The sequence below is a fragment of the Lutjanus erythropterus genome, chromosome 17 (assembly GCF_056507025.1).
Source record: "Lutjanus erythropterus isolate fLutEry1 chromosome 17, fLutEry1.hap2, whole genome shotgun sequence".
Taxonomy (NCBI): Eukaryota; Metazoa; Chordata; class Actinopteri; order Lutjaniformes; family Lutjanidae; genus Lutjanus; species Lutjanus erythropterus.
The window spans coordinates 13,577,394-13,597,580 of record NC_139333.1 but is presented as its reverse complement, the minus strand read 5'-3'; the positions used below and the strand labels follow the sequence as shown (position 1 = coordinate 13,597,580).

At 41.7% G+C, this 20,187-nt stretch overlaps 1 protein-coding gene across 2 annotated transcripts in view; it reads left to right on the top strand.

Moving 5' to 3' along the window:
* The first annotated feature begins 686 nt into the window (after positions 1-686).
* Positions 687-20,187, top strand: part of ntn2 (netrin 2) — a 60,266-nt gene continuing 40,765 nt past the window's right edge. The window contains exon 1 of one of the 2 annotated variants that reach the window (XM_084740851.1): positions 687-873. The gene's annotated coding sequence lies outside the window, so the exon portion shown is untranslated. Of the gene's footprint in view, positions 874-4,465; positions 4,762-20,187 lie in introns of those variants that run through there. The other variant, XM_084740850.1, reaches the window with a different exon arrangement.

Genomic DNA, 20,187 nt, shown 5'->3' with positions numbered 1-20,187 from the left:
AAGTTGCTTGATTGTCTTTCAATTTTATTGACCTTTTCACAGCAACATGCACAATAGCAACACACTGACTGTTAGACTTGAACTGAACAGAACCTTAATTTGTATCATTGGTAACACATGTGTTTACATGACTACCTGAAAAATAAACATGCTAAGTATATTAAATTTTACCATACTTGCATACTCAAGTGTTCTTGCTGTCAGACTAATCATCAGTGCACTTTTAAAGCACATTTAAAGTATATGGCTGTGTATGTGCATGCTTGATTAATAAACTTAAGTTTACCTTGTTTGTGCTACTTTTTCAAAGTATACTGAAGTACAGCTTAAGTACACTTTAAATATACTATACCAAGTATAATTCTAATAACTTTTGTAGTCTTAAAATATATTTCTAATACACTAAAGTATGCTATTTTTTATCTTATAAGGACAAGAACAACAGTGAATTTGGTCTAACAGGATGTAAAGCATTTAAGTGAACTTAGTGAACTAAACTCTGAGGATGGATCCCTGGTCACAAACCTAGCGGAGTTTTACAAGCGCTCAGCCACGAGAGGGCGCCCTCCTCCCATTGAAAACCAGGTTGGGGGGGGGTTTCCCCCCCTGGACAAGGTATGCAGCATCTCTCCTTGCGCCCGACAGCAGGGGCGCCCAACAGCAGGGGTGCCAAAAAATGAAGCGAGGAAAAAGCAGGAGGCTGACATTTTCTCCGGGGTGTCCGCCGCAGGGAACCCAGCGCTGAGAGCCCCGGGCTTTGAACAGACAGACCACTGAGGCTTGTTCTGCAGACAAAATCAGCACACTGATCCAAGTGCAACAACTCTAAAAGGACCGAGGAGAGCTCCCCGCTTGAATCCCATCTGACAGCAAGTGAGTGTGTTGCCTGTTGTTAGTCTTGCTTTCTTTCATTCTGTCTTTAACGCAGTCCAATCTCTGCCAGTTGTAATTGGAGAGATAATCTACCTAGATTAGTGCCTGGCTGGCGGGGCTCCTTTATTTCACAGAAATGCGTCAAAATTGGCCTTCTGTGGAAAAATCCTGAACATGGACTCTACTGTCACAGTGTAAACAGACAGTACTGTACGACTGAAACAGAACTGCTCTGTCTGTTGTCCTGTTGTTTCTAAGACTCACAGCATTTTCTTCAATTCTAAGAAAGTCCGTTGGACAAAATTATTGAGTTTACAGGGATTGTTCCAGTTTCTCTGTTTACTGACCCACTTTTTCAAATATCTCATTTTAAACTCAAACAATTTAAGTTAAAACACAGAAAGGCGAATTATTGAAATGTGTCCACAGCATCATTCCCACACTGAGAGAAAGAAAAATAAAAATAAGGGCAAGGAAACACTGATAAAAGTATAAAAAATTAGAAGAGAATAATGAATATTTATTATAAAACACATTTAGATATCACGAACCGGTGAAAATGTTATTTCGGGGTCTGATTTACGTGAGAACATCGTCCATAAGAAGAGGAGAATTCCAAGTGAAGAATTATGCTTACACAAATAAAAGAGTCTGAAGTAATTGGACAGAAGGCCAGAGGAGCAAAGGGAGTAATGACAATAAAAACAGGCTGCGAGTTTACTGAGAGAAAATATGTCAAGTGTTAAAGAGCAAAAAAAACTACTGTAATTCTTTACTTACTGTAGCCTACAATAACTCGTCATTTATCTTGGCTCGAGTGTGATTGAATTTAATTGATTTTTAGCCTATTTCTAATGAAGCTGGCACCACTTTTCCCTCTGGTGTTTAAACCCATTAACTGGCAGTGTCTTATTCATTTTTTCTGCCCCGTTGCTTCGCTGACATCGTTAATTAGTCCTATTGGCTGCAGGTGTGTTCAGATGTAGGCGTCACACACGCACGAGAGGAGGATTTGGGTTAATGCTTATTATCTTAAATTATCCGCGGGGTTTTGAATACATATTTAAACGCTCTTTGTTTGAGGTGAATTACTGGAATAAAAGGTACCAAAGCGCAGATCGGTCCCGGGCCGAGCCGAGCCGGGCCGGGCCGGGCTGTTCCCCCCAGAGGATGGTACAGTAAATACAGCAGGAATGTTGAGCAGCTTACAGCGGAGCGGAGCCAACCGGGAGCTGCTCGGGATCTGACGGCCGTGATGCTCGTATAATGAGCCGCCGGTAGGAAGGCTGCACCTGCAATAACACAGAGAGCAACATGCGGGCAAATGAACGGGGATTACAGCGCGGATTGTGGCTGTCCTCACTGCTCTGCTGGACTGATTTATTTTTATATATATATATTTTTTTACAAATATAACACGTTCTTAATATGAACATTTTCAGAATAAATACTTAAGGTGCTCGGAGGTGATTGGCTAAAACATTTAGACAAATCGAAAAACTCATACCCAAAACAAAAGTCACCATTTATGTTCTTTGACTGCTTTGTATAGACATGTTGCCATCAATGTAATGCATTACTACAACAGACATTAAGGCCAGACCAGTACTGACTTTGTTGGGCCAATATCAATATTAGAAAGGTAAAAAAAAATAAATAAAAAATAAATAATAATAATTCTGAAATTGATGTATTGGCCAATATTCTTTATTAGAGCCACTGGGTCATTGGTTCACACTGTCATTGTCGGTTGACCAATATTATTGGCCCAGTATCAACTTATCACATCTATGTTGGTCTATATTGGTATTGGTATATATGTTGTCCTACATGGAAACTTTTTTAAAATGATTACAATGCAGATTGTGTTTATTTGTCAGTTTTATAGGCAGCATTCTGTATATATCTGATCATTTTTATTGTAATTCAGGTGTAATATATGCATATATTTATAGTTGTAACTATTGAGAATTCTGGTGAAAGTTTGCTGTTTCAGTGCCCCGATATCAATTTGGACAATAAAGTTTATTGTAAACTGTAAAATATCCTGCCTGCATCACATTTTTTTGTTACAAGTGTTGACCTCCTTTGATCATTGCAAAAAATTCATTTCTGTATATCTATATTCTGTATGAAGAACATTGGCTGATATATTGGTATCAGAATTTTTTTTACCCTCTTATATTGTTGTCAGCCTGAAAAATCCACTATCAGTCTGGCTCTATTCTTTATACAGAACATAATTTACAGACTATAAAATATATATACTTTACTACTAATTATAGCAGGGCACTGAAACTGTAAACATACATAGGTCTGTTTAATAATTATGAATTAAAAAACAAAAACAGCCAAATATATGTATATATTAAACCTGAAATAAGAAAAGTGATCCAAAATGCATAAAATACTGCATATAAAGGTAACAGATAAAACCAATCTCCATGTGGGTCTGTTAGAAAAGGAAGTTGTCATATCAGCACATACTGGACAACATATATGCCGATACAGACATAAACCAATATAGCTATAGGCCAATATGAGGCCAATAATATCAGTTGACTGATATATCAGTCAGGCTCTAATTGAAACAGTTGTTTTAATTGTAAAGTCACTGTGAAACGGTGACCTTCTCCGTGCGCTTTTACGCACAGTTTGCCCTGTTTGGCTGTATAAAATTGCAAGCGCTCATCATGATAAACCACATTTAGCTGTTGCTCTTTAGCCTAACAGAGGGGTATAAAGTCATATGAATGCAGTTAATGAGTTAATGTGCTGTTGTCATGGCCGAGGGCGCAGGGCCACATTTTCTGTGCCAACACGAACCTCTCTCTCTACCCGCACACACACACACACACACACACACACACACACACACACACACACACACACACACACACACACACACACACACACACACTATACAGACCATCATCATGATGAAACCACAAGCCAGTGCCATAATATATTTAAATTGATACTACTTTTATTATTGCATATTTATTAAAACCATCAAGACGTCAACATTTTGGTGCCTTGACGCACAGGCTAACAAATCCAACATGTGTTGGACTATTATTAGGATTAATAAGTTATAACATTCTGCATCTGCCTCTTGTTTCTGTGGGCCCCGGAGCCCCGCTAGGCCTACTCTGTTTCAACAGGTTCAACGTTGTGTTCTCATTACGACCTCCATATGGCTGCCTGTGAACACAGCGAGCCATGGGGCATTTAGAGCAGCCAGCGCAGTAAGAATTAGTCCGTAAAGCGGCGGAGGTATTTGTTGTAAAAGTGAGACCAGTTGTGTTGTTCGAGGAGGTAAAAAAAAGAGTTTAAACCAAAGTGGCAGTTTGGTCAATTGTTTATTTTCGTCAAATTGTGCGTTATTTTGGCTGCGCAACTGAATTATACGCATCACCAAATCACAGGTAAAATGAAACTTGTGGGCTTTTACGGAATATTTAAAACTCTCTCTCTCTCTCTCTCTCTCTCTCTCTCTCTCTCTCTCTCTGTTTCTGTGTGTGTGTGTGTGTGTCGTTCCCTCTCTCTCTCCTTACGCACACACACACACACACGGTTGGGGAAATCTGGGTTTGATTTTAATGGGGAGTAGCCTCCTACCCCGGGCTCGCTTTACAACCTATGGATGTTCTGGACGCTTTTCAGTTGGTTTGAGCTCCGGGCGCGGATGGGTGCAGCAGTCCTCTCACTTTTGACGATGTTGCGCGCGTTTCTCACGTCTTTTAATATTTTAACGAGGCGAGTGTGAGAAACACGAGACACTTGAGCGTTTGGAGAGGACTCTTTCTGGCGGAGGAGAACCTAAAGGCTAATTGGCGTGGACCTCAGGGGACGTCCTTTTAAATCCAAAGACAGCAACATTTTGGGGTAAGTTTATAACTTGGAATAAACTGTTCCTGTTTACCTCCTTCACATTTCACCGGCATGTTCCTGTTTTTGTGGAGCGCTGATTTCAGTTTTACGCACCGCTTATCCTCTTAGAAAAGAAGCGAGTGACTCACAGCGCTTGTCCATTACCTGCCATTTGTTTTAAGTGAACGCAATGACTGTCATTACTTTATTATAGGCTGAGCCCGCGTGAGTGTAAGTAGGTGTTTGGGTCGCTGAATCAGCGGGGCGCTCTGGATCAGAGCGGCGGACACCGCAGACAGGTGTCAGCCTCCTCGCTTTACAACTGGCCCGTGGGTCGCAGCAAAAAAGCGAGGAAAAACAGCCCGACCGGAGGATTTAATACGAGGTACAAGAGGTGGGCTATACGGAGCCTGGGAGCTTTAATAGCGACTTGGAATCAGAGCCAAGCGCGGATGCCAAAGCAAGCAGCGCGCTTCTCGGTTCCCGTCTTCCTCGGCGCTGCCCTCGCCAAGTCTCCCAATGCGTTTGTCACCTCTAATATTTTCCCTTTTCACTTTGACGCCACCACGTGCATATTGAAAAACATTTGCGTGAAAAACAAAAAATCATTTTTGGAGTATTATCTGACTGAATTATGAAGAGAAACTCAGGTTTAACGAGAAAAGTAGGGGAGACCAGGGATGAATGTAACACTTTGAACGTCAGTAGCTCAGTGGTTATTTGTGCTAAATCTTTCAAACTTTAATACACGGTAACCATATTTTTCTGCTACAAGTAAAACTCACTTGGACACACACTACACAATCACTGATCATGTGAGTTATTGTCAAATACAGAAAGCTGGGTTATTGCAATTTACCCAACAACTGGGGTGTTTTAATACTAGTTGGGGATAGATGTAACAGTTTGTGGACTCAAGATCCACACTCTCCAATTTATAATTTTTATTGAAGAATAAAAAAAAACATTTTTGACTACAGTGAATATAAATTGTGTGTATGGACTTTTTCTGAATGTGCGTGTGCCAAATAAAGTTTCAGTCACTTTCCCAGTTGTGGCAAATGAAGATGGCTGCTCTTCTCTTTGCCTTGAGTTGGCAAAGTGATTCATGCACATGATGCAGAAATTCTCACATTTATTGTTACAACTCTCCTCATCCCAAGTAGCATTACATAACTAACTGTTTTTAGCATTTGTGCTTCAAGGTAGCATGAATGTAAAGAATCAAAATGAACTAGAGAAACTGCTACTTTAGGTTATATAAGCAAATTCATTGTGTAATACAAAAAACATGTAACAATAAATAATTATGACAAAAAAAATAGCTTTCTCACCTAAAAATCAGGTTTTTTGGTTGTAAAATCTGCAACATTGGTCACAAAGACATGCCACTCACTCCTGTGAGCTCAAAAAGAAAATGGGACTGTACCATGTTGATGACATGACCGCAGCCCTTTTCTAATTGGTAAAACTGACAGTGTTACAACTAAACCCAGTGTTACAACACTCCCCGGCCTCCCCTACAAGAGCGTCAGGCAACTTTAAGTTTGTTTTCTCTTGGGCTTATTGAGGATTAAAGTGATGATGAGCTCCATTTGACGCTGAAGCTCATTGTGGCCAAGGTGTGACAGGAAACAATAGCCTCGACAATCATGAGCTCCACCCTATTTAAGCTCATCTGCTCTGCCCTCACAAGCAGCAACAAGCCTGGAAGTGAAAGCGAGAGTCCCATACAGATTGCTTATCTTAACTGCTTCAATAGACTCAAAGTATGCCCCTATTGCTCACTGAAACAGTGTCAGCCACTTGACCTACTTCTCACTCTCACCGCAAATGACTGGAATGAGTCCATGAAGAAGAGAAGGCCTCTGGATCCTCACTGTTCACTGAGGTCAGAGGGAATGCGCAAGTGTAAACTGGAGGACGTGTTTGAGTCGAATGTGTGTGGCGAAGAGAGGTGCTGCTCATCTGGAGCGTGGCCATGCAGCACTTCCCTTGTTTTTGCAAATTAATCATCATTATTTAATTACATCACACCCTGCTTCCATCAATAACAGAGCCAGGGAGGTAGAGCCAGGGAGGTAGAGCCAGGAGCAGCTGAAGGCACATGATGTGGAAGCTAATCCAAAGCAACATAGTGCAGATTTGTGTGTGTGTATGCACTTGCATGTGGTATGTGGATTGAGATGGTGATGGAGAAAACTGCAGTAACATAAGCAGATCGTTTTCTCCTGCTTTGAAAAGCAGGATTCCTCAGAACTCTTGGCTCTGTCCACCTGAGCGAGTAAAGTCAACACATCCGATATATTTTTCTTCTACGGCCTCAACAGTTTGACAGGGCGAAGCTCGATGCTAGATCTCTCTGCCTGTCAGTCCCTCCTTTTCTGTTTTTGCTGGGTGAAACTATCCATTCCCTTCTTGAGTCGGTCTGATTAAAAAATTTGCTCTGACTCTGCTGGTGAAGCCGTCCGTGAACTCAGAGATCAGAATGATCACCTTTCATATTAGGGCACCTGATTCCTCAGTAAATATAACACTGCAGTTTTCTTAAATGGTAGATTAATATTGTGATTTGACTCCTGGAAATGGATGTGGTGTGATAAAGTCCTCACAAGTTCAAGTCCCTGCTTTTAGAGGTGAAAATGAAGTCGAAATGCTGTCTTACTACTGACTTAAGTTGCCGTGTGTTTTTTCTTCGAGTGACAAATTGGGTGTGTGTGTGGTGCTTACCTTTCCTGTTAAAATACCTGTCATTCGTCAGCGTGACACCCAAGATGTCTCTCTCTGTGGGAGGAGGATCCAGGGGCAAAGATTCACATGCTTCATCCTGCCACTCCCTGCACCCTGCTAGGCCTGCATGTGTCAGCCACACATTTCCTCCAGATGCACAGGGATATATGTGTGTGTGTGGGTGTGTGTGTGGGTGTGAGGTCTGCATGTGTGTCTGTCTGTACTTAGTACCTATCAGTATTCTTATCTGACTTGGATACACAGAAGAGATGTCTTCTACATTGATGCCAAACAAGTTTTCAGACCATGATGGGCTGTTTTTTCTACAGCTACTACTTTCTGGTCAGTTGTTAACAGTTTGACAATTAGCTGGATGTATTTTGACTGTCCCAGTGCTATGACAACCATGTTTTCTAGCTGCTAGCTCAGTTCTGCTCATCCTGTTGACAGTTATACAGCATGTGAACACAGAGGGCAAAGCAGCACACTGTTAAACTTGAATTACACCCTCATGGTCGGATGCCTCCGCCAACCAGTCGAGCTGCAGTTTACATACATGTCTGTTCAGATTCATGTAAAATTTGTAGTGAAGACTTTGAAATAACGTAATTCTTGGCAAAAATGGAAGCTATCACTACATTGACGTGTAGTTCAAGTGAGAAACAGGTTGTCTTCACTTAGAAACTATTTTTACAGAGAAGGACAGAGGACTGAAAGAGAGCTGAACATTATGAAGTTACAGTTGACCTTTGACCTTTTGGATATAAAATGTAGACCTAGTGATAAAATGATAGTAATATGAACTGGGGATAAACTCTTTATCAATAGAAATAAGAAAATAGTTCCATAAAGTGTGCGATAGTTTGAAAGTGCTGCTGGGGACAGAGACGTTTGAAATACCCTTAACTCAACACTGAATAAGTGGATGAAAGTGGATGGATAGTTAGATGGACAACTATTAAAACAGCGTTGTGTGTAAACTGTACAGGAGTATCTCATAACTAAGACCAGTAATACAACAAAAGAAAAATTTATTACCATAGCTGCTTCCACCCTGTAGATTACTCATCAGTCACAACCTACATGATCAATAATTACCTATCAACCAGTGTGAAACTTCACTATCATGATGGATTTCTCAGCTCTATCTCCCAGGCCTAATTAAATGTCATCACTCCATCAATTTGTACTGTTAAACATTTGTGTGAAATTTTGTCATAATAAGCAAATGAATTCTTGATTTCTAACCAAAAACATGTTTCCTGAGATCAGTGTCATCTGATCTTCCAACCAGTTCATCGTTGAGTTCAAATGGCCATTTGTGCCAAATTAGAAGATAAAATGAGATGACTTATTCACGAGAATAAAATGAAACTCAACTCTTTGCTAGCATGCTAACCTGTTAATGGACAGTGCCCTCCCACAAAGAATGACAGCATCAGTCATTTCAGCGCCCTGACGGCACATGTTTTAGTTCAAGTGACAAACACAAGAATTGAGAAACAAAGTTGATGTGGAGAATAGGTCATGGCGGATGGCTGGGCCAACAAAAGAGATCGCTGTCCATTCTCTGTTCTAAACCAAAAGTCAATGTTTTTTCTCTACGCAAGACCACAAGCCATGATCTTTCCCTAAACCTAAACCTAACCAAGTCGTTTTCACATGGATCCAAGGGGAATTTTTTTTTTTTTACAATTCCTTTGCGTTACCTCGTAAAACTTTTGAGCTCCCTTGCTTTAATTTTTTTTTTTTGCCCACTGCAGTCCTTTGTACGCTGTGAATCTTTTTGCCTAAACTTATGTGTCACTCTAGAGGGCATAAACAAATGACGTACTTAGCAAATGTTTAATTTGGATGATATGGACATTGTGCTACCATCAGTCAAGCCGAAAAACAAGCATTTTAGTTCTTTTCCCTTTTCACTGTCAGACTGCTGACCTGTGATCTTTAACCAGAGGTCACCTGGTTTGTGCTAGCATTGCTGTTGAGGAGAATGAACGGACATGGAGATAGGCAGCAGAGGAACAAGAAAAGAGGGGAAAGGGAGTTGTCTGATGAGTCATGGGCTTTGGCATCCTTTACAATGTGTCTTCGTGTGTGAGTCTGGGCATATATAAAAACTACTAGAGAGCATGTGTTTGTCCATCAACAACGTGTATGTGTTTAAGTGTAATGTACACAACCGTGTGAGTATTTCAAGCACTTAATAAAATGATTTGTGGTTTTTCCCCCCTGCGAGTTCAAAGTGGGTCCTTGCTTTCGGCTGTGGGGTAGAGGTTGCTCTTGTGCAATGGAAAAAAAAGAGACTGTTTTCCTGTTAGGGGGGCTTTTTGGGAAAACCGCGGCTCTGCCTACCGCAGCCAGCCTTCAAAGGCCTCACCTCTCCTCTCCTTAAATCCTTCCATCCCTCCAAACGAGCTACTTCCTCTCGTATTCAGGAACACCTCACCTGCCTCACCCCGACCACCGCCGCCCAACCACACTGCTGCGAAGCTGCAGTCAGGGTTATGCTCAGGTCCATGGGAAATGTTCAATCAGCGAGCCCTCAGTCCACCCACACGCACTCAAAACAGTGCACTCAGGGAACTTTAACCTCTCAGCATTTTTTGCATGTCTTCATCATTTCTGTAACCCTGCCGCATGGCCTTCATCCAGTGACAGACTCTGAGAAGAGACGATCTGTGGCTCTGCCTGCCATTGCAGGGCTGAGTGTCATCCCATTCTCAGACGCATCTTGACAGCACATGTAGAGGAAATATGTCTTGTACTTGAAAGCAGATCACAGTTTGACATAAAAGGCTATAAATTTCTGAACTATCACTCTGTCAGTTAAAAATCTGAGACAGAGTGCAACTTTTTCCTCCCTCACTCTCAAGTTCAGTTACATTTTTAAGTTGTGAGGCCTTTTGGGACCTCCTTAATAGTTAGTAGTTGCTTCCCATTGTCTTCAGTGACAGCCGAGGTACTTTTTTAATCATCAGATCAAGGCTGCACTGTGCTGACTCATGACTCGATCATATTTGACTGTTCAATACAAATACTTAACTATTTATTCTTTTTTTCATGTCTATCAGTAGGATGTTTAGGGTGACAGCACTGTTCACGTAACTTAAAGGTAGAATCAGTTTGATTTGTCTGAGCTGTTGTTGTTAGGCATCAGATTTGAGGTTGATTTTTGAGTCTCATTATCCAGGACGTCAAATACCAACGCTGCTGAACACAGCAAAATAATGATAAACTTAAGGAAACAGAGGCAGAGTGCAGAGTCTCTGCAGGTACAGCTATCATCAGACATTTCTAGTAGGTTATAAGGGATGATTGAAAGTGATTATGTTTGTATGAGTCTCTACATTGTTTGTACTGTGCCTTTAAAGCCTGGATTATACTCCCAAAAGGAGGCTTTCCAATCTAATGTATGCTAACATGCTAATGACAGACTGGAAATGTGCGGCCACATTTTTTTGCAGACCCTAGATATCAAAGAAAAGCTAGACTATATGACATTAATTTGAGCTGGACAGTCACCACTTTAAAGCAGAAAGCAGAAGATAACGTTACCTTGGAGCAGAGCCTGACCTGGCAAGGCCTCTCTTCCTCTGGGCAGCTTCCTCGGTCTCACGTCCGTGGTGTCCACAGCTGCATGTGTGTGTGTGTGTGTGCGTATGCGTTGCAGACGTCTTCATTGAACGAACCGGATGACTTGACATAGTGGAATGATTTTTCCCTCTGAGAAAAAGCAAGGAGTGCTCATTCTGCAGCTACTTCTAGGGACCAAAATGTACCATGACTTAAAGATTCTCAGTTGGAGGGGTCTCTGACTGATGACTTGAATGTTTTACTTTGAGGAGGCAGCCCACCTCACATGTGACTCAGAAAAAATAGATTCTTGGATGTTTAGCTTTACAGGAGCAGTATTATACAGGTGCAAACCCTACTTCTTTTCTTTGTAATGATATTTAAGTTTAACAAGTTTTGGTATTAATATAGTCTCAGAGGTCCATGTTTGTTTTTTAGTAAAATAAAACTGTGATTCTGTCTAAATTTTTATGTTAAAAATTTAAAAAACATAAATAAATTTGAAAATCAGATTTCACCTCATAGTTGTTCGGTTATTTAATTTACTGTAGAAGAAATGTGGCTCATACTCTGCATCACATTTGCACTTTGTCTCCATTTTTCTCTTCACGTCATTATATCACTGAAACAAATGAGTTACTGTGCTAACTGCAGTAGAGTTTTTAGTTGCTGCAGAAAACAGAGCAATGTTTGGATGTGTCGGGACATAAAATCCGTGTGAGAGTGAAACAGACCCCCCCTTATTCTAAATATCTGTATTTTCCTGTCTTGTTTCTCACAAATTAACCCTGTTTAACCCTGAGTCCAGTGAGTCACCGTTGCCCAGAACTTTCTGCCTGCTCATGTCCTTTCCCCTCCCTACGCCTCCCATTTTCTCACCAAAAACACTGACCTCACAGAACACCTCATTAACACAAAATACACCACAACTTGTCCTATCAGCATTTTTCTACTGCTTTTGCGCTAAAGTGTAAATAATGTGCAGGATTATAGAGAGCAGTAGCTTAGCACAACTTCCTGTCTGTGAATCTGTGAGAACCAGCCTGACCTCATATTCCACCTCGCGCTGTCTGTCTTCTCTCCTCCTGTTCGGTTCTGGATCAGGTTCTGTTGATTTAAAGAACCGCTGTCGGACTCAGGGCCAGCCGTGTGGGCTGGGCCACAGAAGCTGCTGCATTCCTCCGCAGGGCGTTCTGTCTTTCTCCCTGCAGTGTCTCTTTCTGCCAGACGGAGAGATGGAGAGACAGAGATTATTTCATTTATATATTTTATGATACTTTTTGGATCCTCCTGCTTTGTCTTCAGGCCCACGCGCACTTGAGAGCCTAAGATGAATTATCAGATTGTTCTCCCAGTAACAGATGGCAAGTAGCTCAGGTTCTGTATGGCCACTAGTTCAGGTAGGGCTGTCGTAGTGACAGAATTTCCCCTGTGGTTATTTAGGTTTGGTTTTAATGTGTTTGCAAATTACTTAATTCACTGCATTGATAAATAAAATTAAATCAAAATTAAATAAAATTCATCAGTCATCTCACTGCCAAGCTGGCAACTCTGTGGTCTGAGCGAGTTAACTGCTGGGCGCTAGCTACACTGCAAATAATTCCCACAGTTTGACTATTACTATTTCATATGTAGCTATATTGTAAGGGTGGACAGTATAAACGGCATAGAAAGTGTGGTATGAATTTGCCCTTTGCCCTGATGTGTGAATTTGATTATACTTTTACACAGTGCGGGCCAGAGCCCTCGCTTTGCAAAACCAAAAATGTGTCCATGAGACAACATGCAGAAAATGATCATCCACAAACTTTGTCAAACAGTGGTTACAAGGGGTGACAATACTTAATGTATTTGAGAAAATGTTTTGGGTTTTATTGTATTTATGTTTTGCACATTGAATGCTCTTAAATACCTCTGTACTATGTGAAATATGTCTTAGTAATATGAGTATGGTAATAGCTGCCTGCCATGCAGAAGCATTTTTATGAAATTTTAAGAAAAACAAATATACCGTGTTATATACTGTTACTGTCCATGCTTCAAATTATACCATAATATGCATTTTAGGCCACACTGTCCAGCCCTACTATACTGTTACCTCCACAGCATGTCTATCAAGTAAATAACAGAGCAGATCTGACTGGCTTCTGTAAAACAACAAAGCTAACAGCCAGTATAAATTTTAACAGAAAACAATATTAAAAACAGTTACCAGCATACCCACCACTCTCATGATTTAGTTGGTTTCAAATGAGGCTCAACATTCACACAGTTTCTCTTTACTGTCCCTCAATATTACAACATTAGTCCAACATCGCTTCAGCCTGTGTAGTCACATCAGCAACATGCTAACACCGAGTTCAACAGGTTAACCCAAGAAATAAACACTAAAGCAACATAAAACATGATGAAACCTACAGCTTCCAAGTTTGTAGTTTGATCACGGATAGTATTGCTTGGTGCAATTTCTTTGAAGCATTGATTTATTCATGTAACATGCACTGAAGTGTAAAACATTTTTTTGTGGTTGCTTGCCATCATTTGTGGTTGGCCTGTCAGTAACAGTATTTCAAAACTGTGGTTGTTATGACAGCTCTAAGTTCAGGTGCAGCAGTTTGCTCTTAATATAGCAACGTGATGAGGAACAGTTTTGAAAGTTGGAATTAGAGTTAAAAAAAAAAATCTATGGAAATCTGTCAGATTAAACTTTCCAGGGACACACACACACAGAGCCTCTGAGCAGACGTAAGAGAGCTTTAAAAATTTGTCAGCGATCCCCCTGCTAATGACGCTCTCAGCTGTGAGAGTTGACCCCCTCCTGCCCTCGGCCCTCCCTGCTCCTCTTCCCCTCCTCCTCAATCCCTAATGAATGCCAGTGAGGAACTCCAAGTCCCCTACACCCCCACACCCACAAAACCACACACACACAGACACACACGCACGTGCACGCCTACACAAACAGCAGGATCGTCGTCACCACTGCGGAGACGGCTCTCATCAAGTGGAACTAAGGCGGCTAATATCTGACCCGTTACCTGAGAACTGTCAGTCATGTTGATTCATCTGGACAGGTTTATTTACCTATGAAATTAGTGGGTCTGCGTGTGTCTGTGTGTACATAAGCATACAGATGGTAAGGACGTAGTTAGTGCTGAACCAATTAGCTGATTAGTCCATTGAGAGAAAATGTATCACCAAAACCTTTGACAGGATTTCTGCAGGTCCTTAAAAAGTCTAAAAAAGTCTCAAATCCAATAATCTGAATTTCGTTTCGTCTTAACGTCATTTTTGTAAAGTTGGACTCACATTGAACCAATAGACACAAATGAAAACAGAGCATCTACTTTTTTTGTCAGTATGGATGCCAAATAGATCTTACATTACATTCACAATGGTCTTAAAAGGACATTCTAAACTCTTAAGTTCAACTTGTTCAAAGAAACCCTGCTTTGATAATCAATTAACTGTTCATCATTTATTAAAGAAAAAAATGGCAAAAATCTGCACCTTCCTCTTCCTCATATATGGGCATTTGTATTTCTCTGTTTTGTGTTATTTTAAATGGCATAAAAATCCAACATCATTGGGTTTTAGGCTGTTGGTTTGACAGAACAAGTAAAATTAAGATGTCACCTTCAGCTTTTGGACTTGTAATGGGTGTTTTTCTCTATATTCTGACATAATCTTGAGTAAAACAATTATAAAAAGTATTGTAAAAAAAAAAAAAAAAGCATCAACAGATTAATCAATAATGAAAATAATCCTGTTAGCATCAACAGAAACTTCAAACGATGCGTGATCTGTGTACAGGGGGTTGTCTGACTTTGCTGCTGCTCTCACTGTTCTTTTATATTCCAACAGTTCATCTCTCCGTAATGATAATGAGAGTGGAGGTGGCCCTGTTGTTAGCCAATTAAAAAGTCCTCCATGGTTCTGGGCAGCCACTAATAACCCCACCAGGGATTACTGTACAGCAGGCTGGAGGGACAGCAGGGCACCAGTTTGGGCCTCAGCTTGCTGTCATCCGAGAGAAGCAACCCAGTAGACCTCCTTTCACTCCCAGTCTGAGTGGGGCCACCACGCCAACTCTCCAGAGCAGCGTGAAAAGCTCCCACTTGGGATACAAAAGTGGCTCAGCTGTCCCTCTCCTATCTTCACCTCCCACAGCGCCCTCCTCTACACCCAAGCCAAATAAAGCCTCTCAGCGACTTCTGTTTTCCTAATCTGTGAACTCTGACAGAGGCGCCCACGCTTGAAAGAGAGACAACTCAACATGGGATGATCTCCCGGTGACAGGGAGAAGCTGAAAAAACGTTGCTGAAAAACCACCAGACCACCCTGTCATCTTCCTGTTACTGTCTTTCTCTCTGTCTGCCTGTCTTTCTGCCTCTCTCTGTCGCACCCACCTCTTTTTAATCTAATTTCCTTTCCTTTTGCCCTCCGTCATCTACCTTCTCTAATTGGGCTGTCACTGTTTGATTAAAGTCATTGAATCCGTTCCAGCAGCCAAATGGCCTGAGTGGCCTTTGTGGTGATACTAACTTTTTATGCAGGGGGGCTTCCACTCTAAAAGCCCCATATTTTTTCATCCATTCACATACTGTGCCCATAATACTAATGGGCAAATTATTTAACACTGCAGTAGCTCAGCCACTGGGGAGTGTAGCACGTTGGTGCATTTTCCTTGCCATTAATCCACAGAGGAATGTTGCAGTGATGAATTGGCTATGCAGTTTGTATTTGTCACCCGCACTCCAAGTAGCCATTCACTTGGAAATGGCTTAGCTGCCACAGGAACACTTTGTCTTTTAACATACCAGATGGTGGTAGGTTTGTGCGCTGGGGGGTCAGATACGACTTTAAAGGCCCACTGTGAGCTCAGTGTACATTGTAAACAAAAGGGTAGCCAACACCAAAATCAAAACTCAGGCTGATAGCTCCTACATTGACTCATGTCCACATGAAACAGAGACCCAAGTGTATTTTCTCCCGCATATTTACGTGTTTCCTGTAAAAACCTAGGGAGGGACATGTAACGGATATTGATTGGTGTCTACAGTATCCAGTGGCATTAAATGAGCATTAATGCTATGCGCCCACAGTCATGCAGCTACAGTGGTCCATTAAGAGCTAACCCTTCGCGGACATGGAGCTCCCAGTGAACACTGCGAGACTGAGACCGAACACCACTTTCAAGATCGACTGAGATTCAGTGACAGGGTACAGTACAAAGGTCGTACTGGGGGTTAGTTCCTGGCGCCTTGGGGCTGAGTGAGTTAACATAGCTGCACGGCTAACCAAACTAACAGCACTACAGTTAGCAGTTAGCTACTTTAGCAACAAGGACAGCCATATTTCCATCAGGAAACGTCATAAATGACCTCCGTACTGCATCCTCTATCAGTCTTGGAGACTGTGTCCTGTCCCCATACAGCCATGTTCACCTCAGCCTGGTTCTGTTAGCCGCTCATGGCAGCTAAGTTCAGACTTGAAACCGAGCAGCTGGAGGACATCAGACACCAGAAAGCACTTTATGCATTAAGTATGATACATTGATTCACCCAAATCAATAAATAGTCATTAAGTTGTGCTTTTGTACTGTAAGTTAATTTGTGAGGCCCAGCCACCAGACCATCGTACGCTCCATGCAGCAAATGTTATTTGTTAAAGTAGTCCACTGTAAAATGCTTTGAGCATTATCTGGTGTCACAGATACCACATTCTTCGAAGCATTTCATTCTTTGAAGCATTTCGAAGCCAGCAGGCTGGAACTGCCGTATTTTGGAGAAACAGAACAAGACTTGAGATGGCGAAGACCTGAAGATAGACCGGTGTACCATACTGTTGCTAGCTAACCAACTAATGAATCCTAGCCTTGGCTTCGCACCACTAAAAGTTGAAGACTGATTAATGGTGGATGTCATGTAAATGAATGATGAAATTGGTTGATTCCAACTTATGTTAGCATGTTTGACATTTTGTTTTCAAAAACACAATTGTTTGTTTCTTTGACCATATGTTGTTAAACAGATGTACAATATGTGATCTAAAAGGGTTAAAAAGGCATTTTTCATTTAATTCAACTTTAACATGCACGTCTCTGGGACATTTATTAGAGGAATAGTTCAAAAATTGGTAAATACACTTATTTGCTTTTGTGCTGAGACTTATGAGAAGATCAATGCAACTCTCGTGTAAATACAAAATATGATGCTACAGCAAGCAGCATTTCTGTGTGGTATTCATTGTCTTCTTCAAACAGACAGACATGGGCCTACAGCTGTTGCTACTTCAACCACATTTAATGAAAGACAATGTCTGCCCCCACTGAGGGGAACTTGTGGCTTGTTAAACACACTGTTGATGCTGAAAGCGGAGAATTTTCTTGCTGAAACAGATTCTTCGTATTTCAAAGGTCAAACATCTCCACCACTGTGCTGACATCCTGGCAAAGCATTCGGATCCAGAGAGATTTTGTGGAACTGGCTCGCATTTTGCAGTTTTTCTAGTAATGTAGAATATATGTAGACTTATAAAGAATATGTTTTTGATAAAGACCAGCCTTTTGCCAGAGCATAGAGTTGTCAGACTGTCTCAGAGGACCGTTAACACTTGCTGCGAGGCTAGCATCTATTTCAGAGTGGAATTAAACAGCCTTGTCACTGTTCTCTCTCTGTTTAACCTACACGCTCATCTGCCAGACGCGCCTGACAGCACCAGACCCTGGAAGAATCTCCCAGCAGGCCCGGCGGCACACGGACCGCACCATATTTAGTCATCCAGAAGTCCAGACACAGGCCAATGCAGTCCTCCACCTTAATCTGTCTCCCCCTCTGTTTCTCTCTCCATCTCTCCCTCTCTCATTTTTTATGTCCTTCCCTTAACTCCCCCCCTTCATCTCTGTCACTTTCCCTCTCGCCTACTGCTTCCATTCATATCTGTCCTCGCTGGCCCTCCCGCGAGTCATTTCTGCTTTATCACTGTCTTACCCCTCGCTGTTTTCTCCCCCTCGTGTGTCCCTCTTCTTACCTTCTGAAACTCTTCTTTCCTTGTGCCTGTTTGTCCTCTTTTTGAGTCTCTTAAGCCTGTCAAGTATTTTTTTCCGGCCTGGTTTTCACTTTTTTAAACTTTTCTAACTTCCTCTCACTCCCTCAACAACATGCCCATCAAATTCTAAGTCTAAATAATTCCCTCTCTCCATCTTTTTTCCCTCACCTGTCATAATTTCTCCCCCTTCTTCCTGCTCCTTCCTACCCCCCCTTCCTCCACTCTTTGAGCCTCCCCACTGTCTCTTTTCTTGGACGAACATGCTGCTGATGGAAGCTGGGCCTGGATGCTAATGAGTTGCTAATTCTATCAGCCGCCTCTCCATGCCCTCCCCAGTGGGTGTCGGGCCCGCCAGCTTTACCACGGCCAGCCTTTTGATGGAGTGCCTTGGCTGATGAACTCCCGCCTGCGTGCCCACTTTAACCTCCTCGTCCTCAGACACATGTCATTGATCAATGTCCTTATCCGTCCTGGCAAGGCCCACTCTTACTCCAATCATTTATGAGCAGGCCCGCTCCCTGCAATCCATTTTTCATATGTTGAATATTGTAATAGCAAGGGATTTTTTTGTATAATGTTTTCATGCTCAGGTCTTTGAATTTCTTGGAGTTGCTACTTCAGAGTCTGGCATCTCATGGAAGAATATACTGGGACAAATAATCTGCTAATTTTTTTCATGATTAATTGTCTTACCCATTGGAAGTCCCCAGACCCTAAAATGACTTTTTCAGTTTCTTTCTTATGTTTGACACACAGTCCAAAGCATGAAAAAAAACTCATTTACTATCATAAATGGCAAAGAAAAGAAGCAAATACTTACATTTGAGAAGCTTCAACTTGCAAATATTTATTGTTTCAGTCATTTTTCTAGCAAAAATGAATGATCCAAATAGTTGATCAACTAATTGATTATTTCACTGCTTGTTGCAGCTCTACACTCTTAGAAATTAAGGCTCTAACTGGAACCATAAAGGGTTCCTTTTTGCTTGTAGGAGAACCCTTTTTGGTTCCTGGTAAACCTTTTATAAAGGTTCCACTTGGAACCCTTTCAGAGAGTTCTACCTAAAACCTAACATAATGGGTCATACCTAGAACCATCTGTGAAAGGTTTCACCCAGAACCCTTTTTAGGGGTTCAGTCCAAAATCTCTACACCTTCTAATGGTGCTAACAAGACTCTAGCCAGGGAATTCTACTGAGAACTTTTTTTATATTCCAAGGTTTTTATCTTAAATTCACCCAGGGGGCTCTACTGAGAACCCTTTAATTTGCAAAAAAGGGTGCTTTGAATGAAAAGGGGAACCCTTGGTCTTACATACAGGCCTTGACAAACTTTTTCTTCAAAAGGGTTTTTTTTTTTTTTTTTTAGAAGCAAATGGTTCTGGGTAGAACCTTTTTGGAACCCTTATCTCTAAGAGTATAGTTAAAAATGAAGCAGAATATAAATCTAAACCATTGTCTGGGGTTGCTATAAGAAGCAGTTGTCCTTCCACTTTGAGACATTTCCTCACTGTCTCTCTGGTCTGTATAATTCCCTCACACTATTTCCCTTTAACACCCAATCTATGCTTGAGAAGAGGCCAAATGGCAGGGTTTAAGCACTTGAGCACAGACGAGTGGGCCTATTTACCAGGCCACTGGGCTCCTTTTTTGAGGGGTTGCTAGCTTTGGACCCCTCACATAAGAAAAGAACGAAACTTTTGTTTTTCCGACTCCCTTCAAATCCGTCTGTCTGCCTTCCCCGCTTGACTGAAGTGGATACAGAGGCGGCCTTTTGTTCTACCGAGATGAAGAGGGGATGCTGTAGTATGAGGGGGAGAGTGAGGGTGAGAGGAGGTGGGTGTGATTCATTGTAATTTAATAAATACCTCGCAAAAGAGGGCTGGGGTGCCTTCTCAACCCCTCAGCTGTCTGTTTTGAAATGGGGCTCTTCTAGATGTGACACCCAGGGAAGTAAAAAGGGGATTAGGGAAGGAAAAGCCTCAGGCCATATACATCTCTTTCTCTGTCTCTTTCTTCTCCCTTGAGCTTTCTCTCCCTGCGCCCCTCAATCTTTCTCTCTTTGGGACTGCGAGGCCCCTCGTTAAGC